This window comes from Gopherus evgoodei, chromosome 24, assembly GCF_007399415.2.
Source record: "Gopherus evgoodei ecotype Sinaloan lineage chromosome 24, rGopEvg1_v1.p, whole genome shotgun sequence".
NCBI lineage: Eukaryota > Metazoa > Chordata > Testudines > Testudinidae > Gopherus > Gopherus evgoodei.
In genome coordinates, this window is record NC_044345.1 from 10,731,292 (window position 1) to 10,757,082 (window position 25,791).

Here is a 25,791-nt window from a genome sequence, read left to right on the forward strand (position 1 = left end):
TTATTCGTGGTCTGATCTGTTCTGGCTACTGATTGGTTTGTGGTTGAATAATGGAAGGTGCTGGATCTGATGTGTGAACTCCTAGGTGGGATTGGGACCTTGCTGCTTGAGGGACCCCCTTTCTCCTTGTACCAGATTGGCAGAGCGGTTATAGGCAGAGACACCTGAGCTGGTCCCCCTTGGTTTAAAAGAGAGGAGGCTGGCAGCTGAACACTCCCTGTGAGGGGCCCTCCACTGCAAGACACATCTTTTTACGTGGGGCATGGGGGAGGGATGCCTTTGTGAAAAACCAGGGGGCAGAAGGGAGTTTGGTGCTCAGTAGCTGATCTCATGTTGATTTCAGAATATCTGGTTGGGGCAACTATGAGTATTATTTATTATTAAGGCTAAGATTTTGTCATGGATATTATTGGTAAAAGTCACGGACAGGTCACAGGCAATAAAGAAGAATTCACGAAAGCCTGTGACTTGTCAATGACTTTTACTAACAATATCCATGATAAAATGAGAAGGGACTGAGCAGCTGTGGGGTGGCTGGGAACTCTGAGGCTCCCACCACCTGCTGGGGCTCAGAGATCGAGGGTTCCCCTGTGGTTGAAGGGAGCTTCAGGGTCTCCCTGTCCCTTCCCCAGTGGTGGGGAGCTGTGGGAATCCCCCCTGTCCCACGGCGGCAGTGGGGAGCTGCCGGGATGCCTTTGCCCTATGGTGGTTCTGGGATGCCCCTGCCCCATGGCAGCACGGCGGTGGAGGGGAGCTGCTGGCATCCTCCTGCCCTATGGTAGCGGCCGGGAGCTTCCAGGGACCCCTGCTGCCGTAGCGGGCAGTGAGCTGCAGGATAACCCTGGCTTGGGGGCACTGCTGCCTCAGGGGGTGGGGGTACCTCTCAGCTCCCGGCCGCTACCATAGGGCAGGAGGCAGCGGGACCCTGCAGCTCTGGGGCTGAAGTCACAGAAGTCTTTGGAAGTCATAGATTCCATGACTTCTGTGACCTCCGTGACAAAATATTAGCCTTATTCGTTATCTGTATTACTGCAGCACCTAGGAGCCCCAGTCATGGATCCCCAGACCATTGTGCTAGGTGCTGTACAAACTACAGCCTTAGCTACGAGCCACTTCTAAGCTTTTTTATACATCAGATAGTCTAATATGGGCAAAAGCTGGGAGGAGAGTATCTGTGTAGCTCCCCTACTGAATCACCCACTGTGACATCTCATTATGGACCAAGCAGTAGAGCTCAGCCCCCACAGCCAGAGGACCTGAGCTCTGGGATTAGAGATCATAGAATGGGCATGGGTCCATGCCAGTCAGTATGCGCCACGGTGTCTAAGTGCTGGTCTTCTCCACAGGTGAAGTCAAAGCCTTCAGGAAACACATGGATCACTATAGCCCTTGGCAGCTGAGGAAGCTGAGTGAGCACTTCCGACCCGATATGGTCTATGTCATAGAGAACAACATTCCCATTGTGCTGCAGGAACTCACCAGCAGACGCATCATCACTGCTCAGCAGGCCCAGGTACTGCGACCTCCATATAACAATGGACCCCTTGCTAAAGCTGCCCAAGCTGACATTCTCATTTCCCTAGAAAATCCTTGTCCTTGGATATCAGGGAAGATAGGGTTTGCAAACAGAGAGTCGTCTTTTTCAGGACAGGAGAGAGTCTAGGGCTGCTGCTAGCCATATATAGGGTGACCAGATAGCAAATGTGAAAAATCAGGACGAGGTGGGGGATAATAGGAGCCTATATAAGAAAAAGACCCAAAAATCAGGACTATCCCTATAAAATCGGGACATCTGGTCACCCTAGCCATATATGCATTCTGCAGAAAAGGACCTAGGGATTACAGTGGACGAGAAGCTGGATATGAGTCAATGGTGTGCCCTCATTGCTAAGTAGGCATTTTGGGCTATATAAGTAGGAGCATTGCCAGCAGATTGAGGGACGTGATCATTCCCCTCTATTCGGCATTGCTGAGGTGCCATCTGGAGTACTGTGTCCAGTTTTGGGCCCCACTCTACAAGAAGGATGTGGAAAAATTGGGAAGAGTCCAGCGGAGGGCAACAGAAATGATTAGAAGGCTGGAGCACATGACTTATGAGAAGAGGCTGAGGGAACTGGGATTATTTAGTCTGCAGAAAAGAAGAACAAGGGGGGATTTGATAGCAGCCTTCAACTACCTGCAGTGGGGTTCCAAAAAGGATGGAGCTTGGCTGTCCTCAGTGGTAGTAGATGACAAAACAAGGAGTACAGTCTCAAATTGCAGTGGGGGAGGTTTAGGTTGGATATTAGGAAAAACTTTTTCCCTAGGAGAGTGGTGAAGTACTGGAATGGGTTACGGAATGGGTTAAGAAGGTGGTAGAAGCTCCTTCCTTAAAGGTTTTAAGGTCAGGTTTGACAAAGCCCTGGCTGGGATGATTTAGTTGGGGATTGGTCCTGCTTTGAGCAGAGAGTTGGACTAGATGACCTCCTGAGGTCCCTTCCAACCCTGATATTCTATGATAATAACAGGCTTCAGGAACTTCTGCTTGACTTGTTCTGAGCATGCTCATACGGACTAAGCATGCTCAGTAACACTGCTGAAGCCAGCTGCCCTCACTCTACTCCTTCCCCCACCCCCTACTATTGGCAGCTGTGGTCAGATGTTGGCTGTGTGTGTGCTCTCTCTGCGTGCTGCAATGGCCCTGGCCAGCTAGACCATACAGCAGGCTCCAATTGAATGGCCCAATAAGCACAGACCCGTTAGAAGTGAAGGCACCTGGCCAGGTTTATTGCCGACAAAGCATAGCACTGCTGCCCTATACTTGCTACAGGTATACTTACGACATGTGTGCCTGTGACACTCCCCCAGGCCAGCCAAAGACACTCCCTCTGAACAGGGGCGGCTCTATATTTTTTGCCGCCCCAAGCACGGCAGTCAGACAGCCTTCGGTGGCGTTTCTGCTGGAGGTCCGCCGATCACGCGGATTCAATGGTAGTTCTGCGGGTAATCTGCTGGTTCTGCGCCTTCGGCCTACTCACTGCTGAATTGCCGCCGAAATCGCGGGACCGGTGGACCTCCCGCAGAAAGTCTGCCTGACTGCCTGACTGGCGCCCTCAGAGCAACTGGTAGGCTGCCCCCCTGCGGCTTGCCGTCCTAGGCACGTGCTGGCTGCGCTGGTACCTGGAGCCGCCCCTGCCTCTGAGATACCTCTTTACACACCGATACAAACAAGCTGCATATTATCCCTCTCACAAAGTTAGTTACTGCCCCCTAAGGTGGTTTATTACCACCCATTACCTTGTACTTGTTGGTTTGATCAAAACATTTCTGTCCATCACACTGGGATTCAGTGTTTCCTTGTATCAGCTTTGAGGAGTATTTGTATCATCCTTCGTATCAGGGTGTTCTGGTGCCACCCTTCTGGACTGTGTTTGCGTGAGTGTCCTGTGCCTAGCACTGCTCAGGAAAACCAGCCCTGTTCTTGCCAGATTCTGTGAGCTGTTAGAGGGCTTATTCCTTTACCCTCTCACTTCCCTGGTCCTTCTTGCATGAACAGAGAGCAACAATACCCGAAGTCCGAAGGTGCAAACAATTCCAGCAAGCATGATTCCAGTTTCCTTCCTCAGAGTCTCCCTTCCCAGCCCTGACACCACAGAGCCTTGCCTGTGTCCCTGTTCCCATTCCCTGTTCCCATTCCCCCCCTTACTCCCTGATTGACTGCAGACTATATAGTAAAACTTGAGTTCTGCTTAGCTATATATTAACCAATCATTTTTTAAATTTAATTAACCAATCCTAATGTAACCCTTCTGCCCCTCTGAGTTGGCAGCAACAAGGGCCGGGTTCAGTATCCAGGGGTTCCGTTTCAATAACACAATGCATAACCGGCTCGAGCCCCCAGCCAGTGACCTGGGACACTTACATACCACACCCTCCTGGGCGCCTCTAGGAGGCAATACTTCCCCTCTCGCAAGCACAGAGTCTGAGTTTAGCAAAATTCTTTTAATAAAGGAAGGAAACAATGTGGCATCCCATTGGAGAAATACCACAAACAGGATTATAACACAAACCATAAGCAAAAACCCACCTCCAAGTATGTTTGGCAATGTCGTTTCCCCCTTAGGGTCTTAAGTCCAATCACCCCAAAGTCCAACAACCCGAAAGTCTCTGGTCAGTGCCACCCCAGAATTCAAAAGTTTATCTGCAGAGTTTTTCTCCCCCAGCCTGGGTGGAAATGGAGGGGGGGGGAGTCCACACAAGGTGTTAAGGAGCACCTTACGTGGGCCAGGGCCAACTGCTCCGCCTCTCCATGGAGTTCTGCTGCAGCCTTCACCACAACCAGCTCCACTACATCAGCTGTGCCGCTCCTCCAGCCGTCCCTGCAAACCGCTTCACTCCACTCATTATGCCATGGGCTGCTCCAACACACTGCAAACTGCTCCACTCTGCCAGCCGCTTAACAATAGGTCTTCAGGCTCCCCCACTAGTTAACACAGCACTCAGTGATCTCAGCTCAGCTCTTTCAGCGATTTCAGCTATTAGTAGGGGAGCCTTGGTGCTGGTGCACCACTGGCCGAACATGAATTCAGCTCAGCAGTCTCTAGATGGACTCCTAATAGAATCAAAATTAGCGCTACTCTTTTACAGTGGAGAGAGAAGGATGTGCAATTGGTGTTCCAGGCCCTCAAAAGGGGCCCAGGCAGGCAGGCGCACACACACACACACCAGTCCCCACCCTCTCTCAATTCACTGGGTTTTGGAACCCATGTCCCTTGTCTAGCAAGTGTCACTTAATTTATATTGAGACATCTCTGTCATAAAGCAGTCTCCTAGTTCCTCATTCACATAATCAGGTGGCAACACTTTATTTATCCTGCCCCAATAATAAAGAAATTGGGGATCCCAGAGCTGTCAAAATAACCATCCCAGGCTGCATTGGGCTATGCTGGGTGTGCCCATGCAAATACCTGAGATTTCACACTTCCTGAAATTCTTTCCACAGTTCCCATAATTCACCACCAGATGTCAGGGTAGAGCTGATCCTGACTCTGCTTACACTAACATATTGTAACATGATTATTTAACCAATTATATCCTACCATCTTAATTGGTTTACGCCCAACAAAATTAATTATACAGCAGACAGGAATAATCACAGAACCAGACAGAAATTATACAGACAAACAATAGGCAAGTGGAGACTACAGTGATAGAACAATACAGAAATGAGGATTTTACACCCCAGCTATTGAGAAGTGAGTTCTTGCCAGACAGGATGCTGTCAAACTAAGTTTGCCTTAAATCTTTTAGCCTCTTCCCTTTCTCTAGAGGTGATAAATCAGATCACCTTTCTAACAGCCCCAGATTTCAATGTGACTAGTTTGGAATGTGAGGATGTGACCGTTCACTTCCCAGCTTATGGCTGCCTCTGCTGCTTAGCCAAAGGCCTAAGAACAGGGCCTTAGATTGTCACAGTGAGAAAAGGCCATTACACCGGCAGACTGTGATTTTGATTCTTTCTTTTATACCTCTATAACTAACTAAGTGATAAAAATACACCTAAATTCTTAAAGTATAGGCCTTTGCAGACAGGCCTGAATATGTATATCCTAACATGAGCCTGTGCGCAGGCAGAGCCTAACTTCTGCGCTCAGCCTGTATCTTGCTAACTTTGCTTTATATTAGGAAGGCTTGACCACAACTTTAGTTCAGGCCTCAGGCCTTATACTGAGCTCTGATACAAGGCCTTGTGTCTCAAGCTCCCTTTCAACTACAGCAGGAATGGGTCGGCTCTGTCTCTGCATGCAAGAGTGTTTTCTGAAAGAGAAACAATCCATTAATTCTGTTCCATTAATTATAATTCCTGAGGAGGCCACTAGGGGGCTCTGTAAGAGTAGGACCCCTGCCTCACACCTCTCCTAGCAATGGAAATGCTTCAGTGTCCCCAGTCTCGGTTGATTTGGGGAATGAGAGCTGGGGATGGTCTATCAGTGCCACATGCAGCCTTTACTCCACCACCAAGTCGCTCTGCTATGACAGAGCCTTTTGTTGCTCTTATAATCATGGCCCAACTGTCCAGATGGTCACTTTAAGGAAGTAGCCCTTGGCCAAAGGATGTTATGGACCCCTGATAAGGCCTCAAGTGGAATACTGGGTCCAGTTCTGGCTACCACTCGTTGGGAAAGATGTGGACAAATTGGAGACAGTCAAGAGGAGAGCAACAAAAATAATTAAAGGTCTAGAAAGTATGACCTACTCGGAAAGATTTTTTAAAAAGGGTTTGTTTAGTCTGGAGAAGAGAAGACTGCGGGGGAACATGATAACAGTCTTCAAGTATGTAAAAGGTTGTTGTAAAGAGGAAGGTGACAAACTGTTCTCCTTAACCACTGAGGATAGGACAAGAAACAGGGGCTTAAACTGCAGCAAGGGCAGTTTAGGTTGGACATTAGGAAAAACTTCCTAACTGTCAGAGTGGTTAAGCACTGGAACAAATTACCTAGGGAGGTTGTGGAATCTTCATCATTGGAGGTGTTTAAGAACAGGTTAGACAAACACCTCTTAGGGATGGTTTAGATAATACTGATCCCTGTGTCAGTGCCAAAGATTGTACTAGATGATCTATCTAAGTCCCTTTCTGTCCTCCATAACCTTGATTCTATGTCACTCTTCTGATTACTTTATAGAAGCTTCCCCATCCTCATTGCCACTGCAGGCTGTTCCTGATTTTTCCATCCTTGTGTCCCTCTGTGTTTTAGGATTACAGTGACTGGGAGAAGAACCATGACTCAACTAGTGCCGCAGAGAAGCTAGTGCGTGATATTTTCACTGTGAGCTCTGCCACGAGGCTGGGTCTCTGGGAGTGTCTGTTTGCTCTGCAGAGCAGGTGGGCTCACCCCAATCTCCATGGGATGCTGGATGAAATAATTCAGAATGGTAACGTACCCATTGCACAGAGTGGGGAACAAGTCAACTGGGGAAATCCATGGGAATCTATGTTCTTCACAAGCTCTTCCTTGTCAAGCCCTCAGATCAGGGCTGAGTTCTGTGGGGTTAGTGAATTAATCCTAAGCTATGTCTTCACTGCACGCTAAGCATGGGGAAATTTAACCTGTGGTAGCCCAACTCACCCTGCAGGGGTTCTCAAATTGGGGGTCGGGACCCCTCAGATGGTCCTGACTCCATTACGTTGGGGGGTCACGAGCTGTCAGCTTCCGCCCCAAACCCTGCTTTGTATCCAGCATTTAATATGGTGTTAAATGTATAAAAGTTTGTTTTTAATTTATAAGTAGGGGTCAGACTCAGAGGCTTGCTATTTGAAAGAGGTCACCAGTACAGAAGTTTGAAAATCACTGACATAGAATCACAGAATATCAGGGTTGGAAGGGACCTCAGAAGGTCATCTAGTCCAACCCCCTGCTCAAAGCAGGACCAATTCCCAACTAAATCATCCCAGCCAGGGCTTTGTCAAGCCTGACCTTAAAAAAAAACCCTAAGGAAGGAGATTCCACCACTTCCCTAGGTAACCCATTCCAGTGCTTCACTTCCCTCCTAGTGAAATAGTGTTTCCTAATATCCAATCTAAACCTCCCCCACTGCAACTTGAGACCATTACTCCTTGTTCTGTCATCAGGTACCACTGAGAACAGTTTAGATCCATCCTGTGTGGAACCCCCTTTTAGGTAGTTGAAAGCAGCTATCAAATCCCCCCCTCATTCTTCTCTTCTGCAGACTAAACAATCCCAGTTAGTGTGACCACATTACGATGCTGTCATGCCCTGTGTCCGCACTGGTGCCAAAGCTGGCTGTGACACAGCTATCTGGGCATGTATGCCAAGATCCATATGTGATGGCTCTTGAGGTACCCAGGACTGTAATCACCCCCCTGCCTCCAGCGTGAGGGAGTCTTGCTTGTGCTTAGCTGGGTGTCAGCTCCCTGACACCACCAGCCTGTTGCCACCCTAGCAATCGCCTCTAGGCTATGCCAGCCCTTACATTGCCTTGCAGGCTAACACTAGGTGCACCCCAGTTCCTGAGTCTCTTTGAAGCATCCTTCTGGAGTGTCCAGACTGTCCTCCACTGAGCACTCTCAGTGATGCCAGGTCTGCTGTCCCCAAGGAACAGCATAGAGTATATCTCAGTTATCGTCATATTCCTATCATAAGCATATTTTCATAAAGAATATGGAATAACACATCACAGCAATCACACTGCCCAATTACTTGCTTGACTTCTTATATCTCCCAAAGTTTATTGTTTGTCCCTAGAGTCAGGACAACCCCCATAATTTATTCTTTGGTGAGCTGCCACCCTGTTGACTTCATATGTAAATGGAGCTTCTATTGTCTTGGCTTACAATGTTTAATTTATATGTGGACAGGTGAATAAACATCTGTGATCTGACAGAAAACCTGTTTGTCAACTCTGCCTTGATATAGACTTTAGGAACATATTTTCAGAGTAGCTCTCAATTAATAGAATCATAGAATCGTAGAACTGGAAGGGATCTCGAGAAATCTTCTAGTCCAGTCCCCTGCACTCAAAGCAGGACTAGGTATAATCTAGACCATCCCTGAAAGGTATTTCTCTAACCTGCTCATAAAAATCTCCAGTGATGGAGATTCCACAGCCTCCCAAGGTAATTTATTCCAGTGCTTATACACCTTGACAGGAAGTTTTTCCTAATGTCCAACCTAAACCACCCTTGCTGTAATTTAAGCCCATTGCTTCTTGACATATCCTCAGAGATTAAGAAGAACAATTCTTTTCCCTCCACCTTGTAACAACCTTTTATGTACCTGAAAACTGTTATCATGTCCCCTGTTTAGTTCTCCAGACTAAACACACTCAATTTTTTCAATCTTTCGTCATAGGTCATGTTTTCTAGACCTTTAATAATTTTTGTTGCTCTTCTCTGGACTTCCTCCAATGTGTCCACATCTTTCCTAATACTCCAGCTGAGGCTTAATCAGCGCAGAGTAGAATGGAAGAATTACTACTTGTGTCTTACTTACAACACTCCTGCTAATACATCCAAGAACGATGTTTACTTTTTTTGCAACAATGTTACTCTTTTGGCTCATATTAAGCTTGTGATATACTATGACCCCTGATCCTTTCTGCCCTACTCCTTCCTAGGCAGCCATTCCCCATTTTGTATCTGTGCAACTGATTGTTCCTTCCTAAGTGGAGCACTTTGCATTTGTCCTTATTGAATTTAATCCTATTTACTTCAGACCATTTCTCCACTTTGTCCAGATCAGTATGAATTTTAATTCTATCCTCCAAAGCACTTGCAACCCCTCCCAGCTTAGCATCATCCACAAACTTTATGTGTACTCTATGCCTTTATCTAAATCATTGATGAAGATATTGAACAGAACCAGATCCAGAACTGATCCCTGTGGGACCCCACTTGCTATGTCCTTCCTGCATGACTGTGAACCACCAATAACTACTCTCTGGGAATGGTTTTCCAACCAGTTATGCACCCACTTTATAGTAGCACCAACTAGGTTGTATTTCCTTAGTTTGTTTTTGAGGTCATGTAAGACAATATTAAAAGCCTTAGTAAAGTCAAAATATACCATATCCACCGCTTCCCCTCTATCCACAGGCTAGTTACCCTCTTCCCCCTTTGCCCCTCGAGCACTCCCTTCCTGGGCCTTTTTTACTTCTGGGCTAATCCAGCCCATCTCCAATCTATCAGTTATGCACAGCTTTGCCCCCCAGGTTTAGTCTGGGGTGATTGGATTGGCGATCCAGTGATTGAAATTCTGGTCCATCTGCTGCTGCCCAGCACTCCATCACAGAGGCAGAGGAATGTGGGGAGCAGGAAGGAGATGGATGGGGGAATACAGGGGAATATGAGGTACCAGATAGAGCAGCCAGTAGTAGGGGAAGGCAACACAATGGTTCTTTGGGTGTGATGTTGCTGAGACCTCATTAGCCTACAGGTCCTGATATTCAAAACATGGAGCCCCACAGGGGGAATTCAGAGATGGACTGGATCTATTCAAGCTGTTAACATACGAAGCATTGGGTACACTCTTCCATGCCAGCTAACAGCGCAGTCTGTCTCTGTCTCTCTGTTTAGGTCACAATCTGTTACAGGAAATTCTCCTGAATGAATCGGGACACACCCTCGACCCAGAACTGAAAGGTACCGTGAGGGAACTGAACAGCACTTAACTCTGCCAACGCTGTCTCTTGTCAAGCCAAGAAGGGCTTCAGCACAGGCCTGCTTTGGGGGCAGTGTGGAGACTGCTGGCCCCAGTGAGAGCTCTGAGAGGTGTTGTGCTTCAGTGAGGCACAGTTCCTCTTGGAGTTCCACACCCTGCGGGAGGAGCATGTCTTCTGCTTCTCCTCTCCAAGGGATGCAGTGTATACCCGTGTGCCCAACCAGCTCTGATGTGCAGTATAGACCATAGCCCTACCTCCTGCCTGCTCCCTTGGGTTTTGTGTCCCAGGAAGCACTAGGACGGGGCAAACCCTGTCATGCTGTCTGAAGTGGCTCATAACTGTGAGTGTGCACCTCAGGGCAGACTGTCAGAAAACAGGGCAGAGACCCCACACTGATGGTGTGTTTTATTATTAGATTTCACCAAGTCAGTGACAAATGTGAACTCCTGGATCACTATCCCAGTCTTACCACAGTCACAGGCAGTCCCCTTAGACTCTCCACCCAGACAAGCTGAACTTTGTGATAAAAGGTCACTTAAACCAGAAATCACACCACATCAGGTTACTGCCAGTTCCAAGACACCAGTCACTTACCCCAGATCAACTGATACCTAGATCTTAGGCCAGAGACAACAGTGATAGCCAGTTCTGTAGTAAACTAAAGCTTTATTAGCTAAGAAAAGGAAGTGAGAATTATTGAGAATTTAAACTCTTTTCTGGGTATCCAAATTGTCTCTGGGGAATCTCTGCTTTGCCTCTGTCCCTCTGCTCAAGTGCAAGGATCCTGGTAAGTTTCTGTTCCCTACTGGATTACATGAGCCAGACCAGGTAGTGTAGCAGTGCCCTGTCATACTCAGGGTGAGTTCCAGCAGAACTATTCATGATCAGGCCCAGCAGAGGAGAGAGGAGATGAAACAAACAAGTGAGTCCAGAGCATCCATCCACCTAATCCCCTCACCATATTGTCTGATCAGAGTACAATTAGAGGAGAAGTTTTTCTATCAAACCTCCATTTACTAACCCATAAAATAAACAGTGATGAGATGAGGAAGAGGGAAAATAACTGTATTTCTCCCTTTCAGCTTGTCAGGTAGAGCACAAAGCCAAATTCCATGATCTCACAGAGAGGATGAAGGAAAACAAGACCCCAGGGCAATCTGAAGGGCAGACTTTCCCCATCACTAACCGCTATGTGGAGCTCAAGGTCATCTCAGCCCATCAGTTCAAGAAGCAGACACACCAGGAGTACGAGGCCCTAGCAGCAGCTGGGGAGCTGAATGAATATCGCCTCCAGAGGAGAATAAAGGCTGAGCTGGAGTGCATCACCCCTAACCAACTCTTCCGCTGGTGCTTTCGATCCCACCGTCTCCCCCTGTCTGTGATAGTGAGCGGAGTAGCCGGCGTGGGCAAGACAACCCTGGTGCAGAAGTTTATCTTTGACTGGGCAACGGGGAAGCACTACCAGAAATTTGCCTTTGTTTTCTTCTTCAAGTTCCGGGATGTGAATGAGGAAAAGATGAGTCTAGAATTTCTGCTCAGTCAAACATATCCACACCTCCGGGACAAGCTTTCTAGAGTCCTGGAAGACCCTGAAAAGCTGCTTTTCATCTTTGATGGCTTGGATGAGAGCAAAACAGATTTGAAATTAAGGAGCGGAGAAGCCCATGAGCTGTGTATGACTCCAGGGGATGTGAAGCCAATTACTGTGATTATCGCCAGCCTGCTGAAACAGACTCTGCTGAAGGGATGTTCTGTGCTGCTCACCAGCCGCCCCAGCAAGTTGAGGCTGGAGTCTTCCATAGAGTGGCCAGTATCGTGGGCTTCCTCTCCAAGGAAAGGGAAAAATACTTTTCCATGTTCTTTGGAGATGAGCGAGTCTCCAGAGAGGCCTTTGCGTATGTGAGGGACAGTCAGGTTCTGTACACGTTGTGCTACAACCCGTCTTACTGCTGGATCACATGCACGGCCCTGAAACCCTGCTTCACTGCCAAGGCAGGGAGACAACAGCCTGCACCCAAAACAGTGACCCAGCTCTTTGTCAGCTACGTCACCCATATTATGGCCAATCACACGCAGGAGTGGCCAGAGCCTCAGAGGATGCGAGATACATTGATAAGTGTCGGATGGTTGGCTGAATATGGCGTCACAGATTGCACACTTGTCTTTCAGCCGCATCACTTACAGGTTGCCAATGTGGAGTTTTCTCCATTCCTCACTGGCTTCTTGGTGGAGAACCCTCAAGCTGAGGGCACTTCCCAGGTGACCTACTCCTTCCTTCACCTCACCATCCAGGAGTTCTTTGCTGCCCTCGTGCATTACCTAGATTACAAGGACAAGTTCAGAAACACAATGGCTAAATCCAGGTCCTGTAGGGAAGGTGACTATGAGATCTTCTCTCGCTTCCTGGCTGGGCTCTCCCATCCTGCAACCAGGAGGTCCCTAGAGGAATACGTGGGGAAGTTCTCTGCCGAGGCAACTCACAGAGTTATTGGGTGGCTCGGTGAGATGAACTGTGAGGAGCTGCAGAGCAGAGACGATCCTGAAGGGAAGAGGAGACTGATGAATGTATTGAATTTGCTGTTTGAATCCCGGAACAAACAACTTGTGTGTGATGTGGGGGGAAAGATACCCACCTGGACTTCTCAGAGTTATACCTCATGCCGGTGGATTGCACGGTCCTTTCTTATGTTCTGAGATGCTGTGAAGAAATACAGCGCCTAACCCTAGATTCCTGCTTCATCCAGAACGAGGGCCTGGAACGACTCAGAGCTGAGCTGCACAAAGTCAGAGAACTGAGGTAGGAAAAGAAGTCATGTGTAGAGTTTAAAATATCAGGGACTTGACGTGTCAGTGGCCTCAGCAGGGCTGTCAGGTAGACAACAGTGTTACTGATACAGAGGTTACACCATTAGGTAACATACAACCAAACCCAGGCTAGCATAATGAATATGCATACAGGGCTAATTATGATTACACAGTCAACCTTGAATTCTGGCATTTCCTAACTTTTGAGTGCTTGACTTTGCAACCTTAATAATGTTCTTTTAACTTAGGTTTGTGTTTTGTGTGCGTGTAATTTCCTAGGTTTTAGAAAAAGCAAACAGACTGCCCCCCCCCCCGAAATCCCATTGTGTGGCCTCTTACTGACGACCACATAGGCTATTAGCAAGATCTCGATCCACTGCGCAGACCTCTGCCACTTGACCTAACTGAGTAACTGATAGCAGTAGTAGGTTGTCACCCTCTGTGTGGCTTCTCAGGAGGATGAGACACCTTGCCACTGGATTTTACGGCTATTTGCTGACAACCGAGGAATGGTTAGACGCGGGAATCTTGTGGTCCATTCCAGACTTTGGAGGGGAGTGTGCTCTAGTGGGCACAGACTCTTTTGCCGTTTTCCTCCAACCTGTCAGAGTCAGGTCAGGTCTCTACTCTATCCGTGGTTCTTGTTCCAGTTCCATTCTCCTTGCCTCCCCAGTCCCAGGCGCCACTACTCAGGCTTTACTTCCCAGTCCCAGTCTCCTTGTCCAGCCAGTCCCAGTTCCCGATGCCCAGCTCCTTGTCTGAGCTGTCTCTGCCCACACTGGTTTCCAGTTCCAGTTTCCCTCTATAGGCTCCTCATTCAAACTCAGTTACTGTCCTGCCCCAGATGTCCCCAGCTCCTTGTCTAGTTTCTTTGCCCAGCAATCAGTCCCAATCTATCCTATCCCCCACCAGCTCCCAGTCTCCTTGCTCAGCCAGTGCCAGTCTCCCCGACAACTCCCAGTGCCAGTTCCTCTCCCCACTCCAGTCCCAGTCTCACCATACTCCTTGTCCCCGTCTGCTTCTTTCCTTCACCCTGGTCTGGTTCTTGTCTTTTCTGCATTCAAATCAGGCACCCTCCTCCTCTGTGCAGCCTGAGCCCCAGCAGAGGAGACAAGGGGGACATTGAGGGGTGGTTCCTTGCTCTGAGTTCTGGGTTTTTGCTCCACTCCAGCCTGGAGCAGCTGAAAACATGCTCCGTTTTGCTCTGAGGGGATGGTGTATGAGCTGTCTGGGCAGCACTAGGAGCGGTGAGAGGCTGGAGCATGCTCAGTGAGGATGGGAGCTTGGGAGATTTTAGCTGTTAAGCTCTACCAGTCCCTACTAAGCATGTGCGAATTGCACTTTTTCATTTGTAACAGAGCTAGGGTGGATCCCAGAAGTCCTGCTTGTCAGTCTCGTGCCTTATCCATAGCTCCATGCTGTCTTAGTAAACAGTACAGCTCCAAGGGACTGAAGAGAAAGCTCAGCCCAGGATTTCAGCTTTGAAGCTAACACAATGTGTCTCTGTGTCCAAGCTTGTAATTCTCTCTGTTCATTTCCCCCTAAGCCTTTCAGACAACGATTTGAAGGATGAGGCAATGAAGAATATTTGCTCTGTACTAAAGCATCCAAACTGTAGGCTAGAAGACCTGAGGTAACTTCATGCTTGTTTTCTGTCCGTCCTCATAGTAATTCAGTGTCTTTAATTTCCAAATAAGAGATATGCCTGCAGTTGTACTGTCTTGTTCTGGGGCCTTGTCCTATCTTCAAAAAGCTAAGTAGCGTTGGACCTGATGAGTGACTTCCCAGGTAAAGCTGGCATGCTGCATGAAGTAGGGATGATCACGTTCTGTGTGGCATGGCACTCTTCCCTTTCAGTCACTGCTCAACCAATATCCCAGCAAGGGCAATGCTACTAACAGACAAAACTCAGGTCCCTCCTGAGTGCTTGTGACCATTAAAGTTCCCATGGCAACCTTCACAAGATTAGAAGTATCAAATCTCATGACCTGGTCAAAATTCTAATTGGATTTATTGAACTCTGTTTCCATAAATTCCCTCTGTTGTTTTAGCAGCAAAGAATCCTGTGGCACCTTATAGACTAACAGACGTTTTGGAGCATGAGCTTTCGTGGGTGAATACCCACTTCCTCAGATGCATGTAATGGAAATACCCAGGGGCAGGTATATATATGTGTGCTAGCAAGCAAGCTAGAGATAACGAGGTCAGTTCAATCAGGGAGGATGAGGCCCTGTTCTAGCAGTTGAGGTGTGAAAACCAAGAGAGGAGAAACTGGTTCTGTAATTGGCAAGCCATTCACAGTCACGACAGGCAGAAATCGTGGAACAACAACATCGCTTGCCTCACAACCTAAGTCGTGCAGAACGCAATGCCATCCACAGCCTCAGAAACCACCCTGACATTATCATCAAAGAGGCTGATAAAGGAGGTGCCGTTGTCATCATGAACAGGTCTGACTATCAAAAGGAGGCAGCCAGACAACTCTCCAATACCAAATTCTACAGGCCACTTCCCTCAGATCCCACTGAGGAATACACTAAGAAACTACAGCATCTACTCAGGACACTCCCTACACTAACACCAGAAGAAATCAACATACCCCTAGAGCCCCGACCAGGGTTATTCTATCTACTACCCAAGATCCACAAACCCGGAAATCCTGGACGCCCCATCATCTCGGGCATTGGCACTCTCACTGAAGGACTGTCTGGATATATGGACTCTCTACTCAGACCCTATGCCACCAACACTCCCAGCTATCTCCGTGACACCACTGATTTCCTGAGGAAACTACAATGCATTGGTGACCTCCCAGAAAACACCATCCTAGCCACCATGGATGTAGAGGCTCTCTACACAAACATCCCACACACAGATGGAATACAAGCTGTCAGGAACACTATCCATGATGATGCCACAGCACAACTGGCTGCTGAGCTCTGTGCCTTTATACTTACACACAACTATTTCAAATTTGATGACAATATATATCTCCAGATCAGTGGCACTGCTATGGGCACCCGCATGGCCCCACAATATGCCAATATCTTCATGGCCGACCTGGAACAACGCTTCCTCAGCTCTCGTCCACTCACACCCCTTCTCTATCTACGCTACATTGATGACATCTTCATCATCTGGACCCATGGGAAGGAGACTCTGGAAAAATTCCACCATGATTTCAACAGCTTCCACCCCACCATCAACCTCAACCTGGACCAATCTACACGGGAGGTCCACTTTCTTGACACCACGGTGCAAATAAGTGATGGTCACATTACCACCACCCTATATCGAAAACCCACCGACCGCTATGCCTACCTTCATGCCTCCAGCTTCCATCCCGGGCACATCACACGATCCATTGTCTACAGCCAAGCACTGAGGTACAACCGCATCTGCTCTAACCCCTCAGACAGAGACCAACACCTACAAAATCTCCACCAAGCATTCTCAAAACTACAATACCCGCATGAGGAAATAAGGAAACAGATCAACAGAGCCAGACGTGTACCCAGAAGCCTCCTACTGCAAGACAAACCCAAGAGAGAAACCAACAGGACTCCACTGGCCATCACATACAGCCCCCAGCTAAAACCCCTCCAACGCATCATCAAGGATCTACAACCCATCCTGGACAATGATCCCACACTTTCACAGGCCTTGGGTGGCAGGCCAATCCTTGCCCACAGACAACCTGCCAACCTGAAACATATTCTCACCAGTAACTGCACACCACACCATAATAACTCTAGCTCAGGAACCAATCCATGCAACAAACCTCGATGCCAACTCTGCCCACATATCTACACCAGCGACACCATCACAGGACCTAACCAGATCAGCCACACCATCACTGGTTCATTCACCTGCACATCCACCAATGTAATATACGCCATCATATGCCAGCAATGCCCCTCTGCTATGTACATCGGCCAAACTGGACAGTCTCTACGGAAAAGGATAAATGGACACAAATCAGACATTAGGAATGGCAATATACAAAAACCTGTAGGAGAGCACTTCAACCTCCCTGGCCACACTATAGCAGACCTTAAGGTGGCCATCCTGCAGCAAAAAAACTTCAGGACCAGACTTCAAAGAGAAACTGCTGAGCTTCAGTTCATCTGCAAATTTGACACCATCAGCTCAGGATTGAACAAAGACTGTGAATGGCTTGCCAATTACAGAACCAGTCTCTCCTCTCTTGGTTTTCACACCTCAACTGCTAGAACAGGGCCTCATCCTCCCTGATTGAACTGACTTCGTTATCTCTAGCTTGCTTGCTAGCACACATATATATACCTGCCCCTGGATATTTCCATTACATGCATCTGAGGAAGTGGGTATTCACCCACGAAAGCTCATGCTCCAAAACGTCTGTTAGTCTATAAGGTGCCACAGGATTCTTTGCTGCTTTTACAGATCCAGACTAACACGGCTACCCTCTGATACTCTGTTGTTTTAGTTTGTTAGAAAAGTCTTCACTAATGGCTCTAAACTGTAATGTGATGTTGCTGTGCGCTGTTATACAGCTTCTGTACTCCACTGCAGAGGTGATTGCATTTCAGTACTGAGATAAATGATTGCTGTAAGTAATTCTACAATTTGTTAATTCTGAATGTCCAAATTCAGAATAGTTAAGATACAAACTCCTCTTGTCTTATAAAACATTGAGGGGCATGTCACTCATAAGCTGAGAAGCATAATTTTTCACAGATTTGCAATAACATACTGGATTTTCCCTATACCCTCAAAATTAGTTGAACAAATATCAATATGAAAGGAATGCAGTAGATATAATGAACCAGGATTTTAGTAAAGCATTTGATACAGTGTATTGCAAATGACAGTATATAGCATGAAAGTGGGTGGAAGGGTAATGATAAATGGCCAATTATAAAGTTATGAGGAGGCACTTTGTGGTTTACTCTGTGGACTGGAATTTTATTTAATATTTTAATGAATTGCTTGGAACAGGAAGTAAAGGCCATGTTAATTACATTCAGAGATCACTGTACTTTGGGAGAACCTGCAAACAGCTTTGAGAACAGAAATGATACAAAGAGTTTGTCTACACAAATTCTCACTGGAAAAACTGAATCAGTTTTAATAGCTACTAAAGTCAGACATTATTAAATCATCCATAACTTGCCCCTGAGAGTTTTAAAAGACTGGCTGAGCAGATTGCTGGACTGTTAAGGTTGAATTTCAATATATCCTGGAACACTAGGGAAGTTCCAAAGGATAGGAAGAAAGCTAATGTTGTGCCAATTTTTAAAAGAGGGATGACTCAAATAATTATAGGTTTGTCAGCGTAACTTGGTTTCTGGGCAAAATACTGGAATGGCTGATGGGGCAGAGAAGAGTCATGAGAATGCTTAAAGGATTGGAAAAGAAATTCATGAAGCTCCATCTGCTAGTTTAACGAAGAGAAGGTGAAGGGATTACTGATCACCGTCTATAAGTAACTACACAGAAAACATGGTAGGTGAGGTAGTATCTTTGATTAGATCAACTTCTGTTGGTGGAAGGCACAAGCTTTAGAGCTCCACAGAGCTCTTCTTCAGGTCTGGGGAAGGAAGCAGAGTGTCTGAGCTAAATACAGGTTGGGACAGATTGTTAAGCAGAAGGGGTAAGGCTGTCCCTTCAGGCTCTAAATTATATGAATCTATGAATTCACATTAAATTATTTCAAAGCACATCTATGTGTGGATACTCTTATCTCAGAATACAAATATCCTATTTCAGTTTAGCCAAACGCTTTTAAAAACAATCTAAATTAAATCAAAATAGGATACTTTTATTTGGAAATATCAGTGTTCAAACAGACTTGTACCAAATTAACAAAAGATGTGAATTAAAATCAGTTTAGTTATTTCAGTGCAGATCTGTTTGTAGTCAAGCCTAAAGGGACCTAGAGAGATTAAAACCGTGGGCAGGACACAGGAAGTTCAGGTTCAACTTGTACAAATAAAGCTGACACATCCAAAGATAAATCATTCAAAATAGATATACCTGATTGGAAGGAGAAACCTAGCAGGGAGGAAAGACTTTGCAATCAGTATGGCCAAGGCGTTTGGGGAACAATTGTACTCAAGCATCCTGGGCATGGACCAGATGCCTCATGTCTAACACTGGATCATAATTCAACATTAGGCTTCTTGGGGCTGCCTGTTATTGCACTGTATTGGTCCCTCTGCTAGAGTCCCAAAGACATGATCACATCCCAACATGCAACCAGCTTGGCTCTCAAAAACACTGTGTATAGTGCTGGAGCGTCAAACATGTAGTAAGTGAAAAGCTAACATAACCTTTTCCTGTTTCTGCCTCATTCTGCTCCTACGTCTTCCATCCTTTTTCCGCATTGTGGCTCTTGCATTCCATCCTCATTTGTTTTCTGTTCATTCTGATTTGCCTGCTCCTTCACATCTGGGTGATTCCTGGGGCCTCTTTCCTATTCTTTCATTCACTCATTGTCCATGACTCCTTTCACCCACCCTCCTGCCCCACTGTCTATTATTCTGAGTACTTTTTCTTTTTGCTTTATCCTCCTGTTTCTTCTACTGTTTTATTTTCATTCCTTTTACTGCCTTGTCATTGTCTTTTTCCTCGTCTCCTCTTTATCTTTTCCTCCCTCTCCCTTTAACATTTTTCTCTCTTTTCCTTTCTGCTCTCTAGACTAGAGAAGAACATGTTCACAGAAGCATGTTGTACCGACCTGGCCTCCACCCTCAAGGAGAACCAGACCCTCGTCAGTCTTGATCTGACCAAAAACAAAGTGCGGAACCATGGCCTCTATGCCTTGTTACAGGTGCTTGAGGCCCCACAATGCAAGATTCAGAAATTAGTGTAAGTATTAACCTGACAGCGACACTTCTGCCTTAGGGCACTAATGTCTTCTAGAGCGTCAGCTTTTTGGTTAAAATGTCCCCCTCCCCCCCATCCCTCCCACTAATTTCTGTGGAAAGTGTACACTTTTTTTGCAATTTTTTCCCATTTTTTAAAAATAAAACTCAAAATTTTACTGAAGAACTGTTTTGACCAGCCCTGGCTGTATGCCGAGCACAATGAAACCCTGATCCCTGATCAACATTCCTAGGCGTTATCATAATACGAACAACAACAATAACAATTCAGGGAAGATGGTGGGGAGATGCTCAGATGAGCATAGGCGATTAGATATGAACTGTCAATGTAGCCCAGAGGCTTTTCTCTAATGGATTTGTCCAATGCTCTGATGTAGCCTCCAGGAAAATGGTTTATCAGATGACTCCTGTGAGAGACTCTGCTCTGCTCTCTCCAGAAACTCCATCCTCCGGCATCTGAACCTGAGTGCGAATGTTTACACTGATCGGTGCGCAGAAGACATGCATCACCTTATCCTGACCAGCCCCAGTCTCACCGACATCAGGTAAAAGGGCACCTTCTGGCTCCTTCCACAGTTCAGACTCATAGTGGCTTTTGCTCTTTTTTTAATGTCTCCCATGTATATGCAGATCTGTTGATTAAATTATCTGGTTATGCAAGAGGGGATGCCTGAGATGAGAACCAGGTTATGAAGCCTATCACCTCTTGATCCCAGGCCGGTGGGTGATCTGAGTGAGATAACTTGGCAGGTTTGATTCAGTCCCTGGTGCACAGCTATCACACCATAAAAATTAACACCCAAACTGGCATCAATTCTTCCCCTTTGCTGGTAAACTCATCAGAAAAGCCAGTGACTAAATGGGCCATAGATCCGGGACTCCCCACTCACTGTTGGAGGTGGCGGGATCTCTGCAGACAAAGGATAGGGCATGCTGGCAGGGCCTGAGTGTGCGAGGGCTCCCTATGGTGTGTCTGTTCTGAGGTTAATCAAAGGGTTAAGTCTTCAGGGCTGGCAATCCAGTACCTTGTACTGTCATAACTCCTGTTCCCTCCATACTCTTCCCCAGTAGATTTATGAAAAAGAGTAATGATTGTCAGTGGAATTCTTTCCTGATCAGAGAACGGTCTGGGAAGGAGATGTTCAGGGTTGGCCCAACCCATCTGATGTGCTATTGGATTCCTGTGTGCATACTCATTTGATTGTCAATATAGGAACTCTGGGGATATAGGGAAGAGATGAGCAGTGGTAATAGGAGTCTGGTGGTTGGGATTTAGAAAGTTTTTAGGCTGTCTTGGTGGCTCAGTGCGGGAGACCAGTGACGTCAATGGCCAAACATAGTGAAGAATTTGGCTTGGTGTTCAACTATATAACAGGGCCGCATTGGCACCCCATTGAAGAGACCTCTTCTGCATCCACAAAGATTGATCAGAGGGACAAGATCTGACTGCTTGACTACTCTAGTCTCTTCCTTTCAGGGCTCCTTTTCCCCCCAGCAAATGTATCTGATTTTTATACCATGCTAACTGGTGTGGTTTCTTTTTAGCATCTTCCCCACCTTGCTTCCCTCCAATTCACCCACAATGCAGCAGCCAAAGTCACCTTCCTTGCTTACCAGTTGGATTCTACCACTCCTGTATTCAGATCTCTCCACTGACTCCTCTGACCTACAGTATCAAGTCACTTTCAGATTGTGATCCTCACCTTCAAGGCTCTACTCTGGCCGACATCCCTGATCTTGTACCTTATCAGATCCCACCTCACCCCTTTCACTTCACCAGCAGTTTCAGCCCCACTGTTCTTCAGTTACTTTCTTCCACTGTTGTGTTTGTGCCTGCTTCCATGCCATCCGCTATGATCTCTTGGAGTGTGCCAGACACTCATCTTTCTTTTCATTTTAATCCCACTGCTTCCGCAAAGCCTACGGATAAATCCACTTCAATATCAAGCCAGCACTGCCTCCTTTTATTACAAATATTACAAGTTCTTTATGTCTGATTGCTGGCTGTTTTTTTAAATTGCAAAGCTCATTGGGATAGGGACTTGGTCTCTTTAATCTCTTGTACAGCTCCAAGCACCGTGTCAGTGCTTAACAAATAAAAATAATATTGAATGAATCCTGCAGTAAAACCCTAGTGTCTGTCATGGAGCTGTTTTTACAGGATAGCTGTAAGGTGTGACATAGAGTCCTGTAAACAGACTGATCCTGGAAGACAGATATTCCAGGTTTCTGGTAACCACGCCCAATTCCTATAGGACTACTGGCCAAAATTTGCTTTGTAACAGTACCGGGGTTGTACCCATTTGGGTTGTGGTTTCCCAGACAATAACCCTGCGTGTTTTCCGTTTTGTTCCTAGATTGAGTTTCAATGACTTCTTTCCAGACATGGAAGGGCATCTGAGGGGCCTGCAGAGAGAAGGCCTGAAGATTCATATTTAAAGAACTCTTTAATCTGCCAGTGCTGCTGTGCTCTTCCATCCTGTGAAATCAGCACTTGACTCTGGGAATTGCACCTGACTGAATGCACTGCCTGCTTTAACAACCACTGAGATGATTCAGTGTGGGAGTAACAAAATTGGGGGATCAGCTACACATTGTGATACATGTAAAATGCCTGGAAATAGCTTCCTGGAAACCCTGCCAAAATGTTCATCCCCAGCACTGGTGCAATGGGCTGCTCTTCTAATTCATTTCTTACTGCCATTAGCTGAGCTGTCATTTGTTGGACTGAGATTCGCTTACTCAGCAGATGGGTCTAATCGATCTTTATCATGGGAAAACACTCAGCAAGCAGTGATCAATTATTTACAAATGGAAAGCTAATCTGGATGATCTCATTGCAGTCATCTTCAGCGCTGGACAAAACACCTTCAACCTCCTTTGGTTACACAGACTTATTTATGATGTTCGGTTAGTTTTTCTTATGCATACATATTAGTGTCTCATTTCCATGTGAACTCTCCTCTGTCAGTACAGGGTAGTGTTAGTTCAAGATAAGCTTTTTAGTTACTTTATCTTTTCTTTTTCTCACAAATATGAGCACTCTTCAGTTTTTTACATGTATACAAACTAAACATGATTATGCTGCAATTTCTTACACATGCACCGTTCCACTGATGTTTACATTGTTAAATATTATCAGAAAAGACTCTAAAATTTACAGCAGGCTTCAATCAGGTCTAAATATGCTGTCATTCCCAACATAGTTTATTTCCTTGTGAATTCATTCCAAACCCACTCTTGTGATAGAAACTTCAGATTTTTATTGTTCTGTGAATGGCAACTATAGCAAAAAGAATTGCCATAAACTGAGTGTAATGTTGTGTATAAAGAAAGGTGGCCATTTATATCACCGTTGTTACCAGTGTTACACATTTCCATAAATCTTGTACAAAGTATATCATGTAGAGTATCAATAGAAAAGTTATGAATTACATCCTGTTTATATGCTTGTATAATATTTGTATCTGAAGTTATGAATATTGACTATGTACTTGTATCTTAAACATGGGTTGTATTTCTGGGTGACACCCTCCAGATAGATTTACATCATCTCAAGACAGGCCATAGGAGAAACTCATCCCACCCAGATAGTTTTTCCTGTGGATGCCTCAGACAGCAAGAAGCCAGTGACTGCCCCCTGTGATTCAGCAAAACATGTATAGGTATGTGATATGCTCCTGTGACCCTGGACTCCATCTTGGACCAGTAACTTTCCACACACGGGCTGTGGGCTTTGTCTGGGACAGTAACTTTCCAAGCACCTGGCAGAAGATATAAAAGGCACCTGAGACATCTCCATTTTGCCTCTTTCTTGCTCCAATTCTCTGGACTGTGGATTTACAACTAAAAGGAGTATTTTGAACTATGGACTGAGCACTGTCCAATCTTTTGGAAGTTACCGGAGAGACTTTTGCAAGCCAACTGTCTGTAACATCACTGCTACAAACCTGATCTAAGGACTTTGGAGTCACTTATATGTATATGATCTACGAACTATTTTAACTCTGATCTTTTCTTAATAAATTTTTAGTTTGTTTACTAAGGATTGGCTGTCAAGTATCGGGGTAGCCGTGTTAGTCTGGATCTGTAAAAGCAGCAAAGAGTCCTGTGGCATCTAATAGACTAACAGACGTATTGGAGCATGAGCTTTCGTGGGTGAATACCCACTTCGTCGGATGCATGTAGGATTGGCTGACAGTGTGATATTTGGGTCAGATCTGAGATACATATTGATCTGAGGGAAAGTGTCTGATCCTTTGGGATTAGTAAGAATCTCACTTACGGTGAATTGGGTTTTCAGTCACCCCTCACTATATTAGACCTCTGCATCTGGATGGGAGCCAAGGGCTGGAGTGCCTGAAGGGGACTGTGTTTGGCTTCTGGTTAACCAGTGTGGTACTGCATAGGCTCTTTTGCTACTGGCTTGGTGAATCTAATTATAGAATAAACCATCAGTTCTGGGGATTGTCTGCCCTATTTTTTGCAGTCTGCCCTGACTCTAGCATTCTCAGTGTGGTCCATCCCAGGCACACTGAGTGCCATTCTGTCCTTTAGAAGGTTGCATAGGGGATGGCTCTGCTTTGCAGAGAGGATATCGCAGCTCCTACACAGCTCTGGCTAGGACACTGTACTGAGATGCTGTTTCCTAACGATGAGCGGCCAGCAGTTTGCATGTGTTTCTGTCACTCTGTCTGTGAAGAAGGGTGACACTGGGGAAATTATTTAGGAAGTTGTGTTTGGGGATGTCTACAGATGCGTGGCAGGTGGGTTTGGGGTTGATCCCGGTTAGCAGAATTGGCAAGTGCAGTGTAAATCATTAAAGAAACAACATTTGCCAACAGTTTTCTTTAAAGGGTTTGAGATATGACATGCTTATTTCCTGTTCAGTTCATACAAGTGTCTAATTTAGATGTTAAGTGGTTTATATTCTATGCCTGGTCTGTGTTTGTATAATTTAGATTCAAATTGGTGGCTTATAAATTGTTTAATAATGAAAGTAATTCCTAATAGCATTGCAGCTTGGGGTACCCCAAGCCTCAGTGCTCATGGAATCCCCTGCACCAGCTCCAGCTACTTGGACTTGGTGCAGGAGGGATTTGGGCCACCAGCTGTCTGGCATCACATTCCTCTCTTTCTTTGTTATCTCTCAGGCCTGGTCTACACTGGAGGGCGGGGGGAATCGATCAAAGTGATGTGAATAATGTAGCTGAAGTCGATGTACTTAGATCTACTCACCATGGTGTCTTCACTGCGGTGAGTTGACTGCTGCTGCTCCCCCGTCGACTCTGTCTGCGTCTCTTGCGCTGGTGGAATACAGGAGTTGACGGGAGAGTGCTCGGGGGGTCGATTTATTGGGTCTAGGCTAGACGTGATAAATCGACCCCCACTGGCTCGATCACTGCCCGCTGATCTGGCAGGTAGTATAGACATACCCTCTGAGATTTAAAATGACGAGATTCCTGGATCTATTTCACTCACATGGTTAATGATCTGGTATAGAACATGCTGTGCCTTGCAGGCAATTTGTATGTTTTAAGCCTTGCCTATTGTGTTATCTATCCATAAATTCTAATGTCATTTGTAATGTTTGCCACACCAAATGCTGTAAATAAGTTTGCAACCTCACTGCAACAGGAAATCTCTCTTTTCACTCAGAACATTTTTACTATGTTCTTTCTCTAGCACATTTACCGTCTGCAGAGAGTCCCATTGCTGGATTTTGTGGTTCTAGTACAAAGTTCAGCAGGAACTCCCAGAGCTATAATGTTTTAAGGGCTGCTTCCCAATTCAATATCAGCAGGTGGCATATGATGGCCCTGCAGCCTCCTTATGCCTCCAGATGTCAATTGTTTTTTCCCAGCCACAGGTGAATACGTGTGAGATTAAAGAGATGCACCACAATTCAGCAGCAAGCACTGCAGGTGCTACCCCTAGTGGGGCCCAGTTACCACTCAGA

At 46.1% G+C, this 25,791-nt stretch overlaps 1 pseudogene; it reads left to right on the forward strand.

Moving 5' to 3' along the window:
- The window catches only part of LOC115639629, a 34,030-nt pseudogene extending 11,759 nt beyond the window's left edge, over positions 1 to 22,271 (forward strand).
- Positions 22,272 to 25,791: the final 3,520 nt, after the last annotated feature.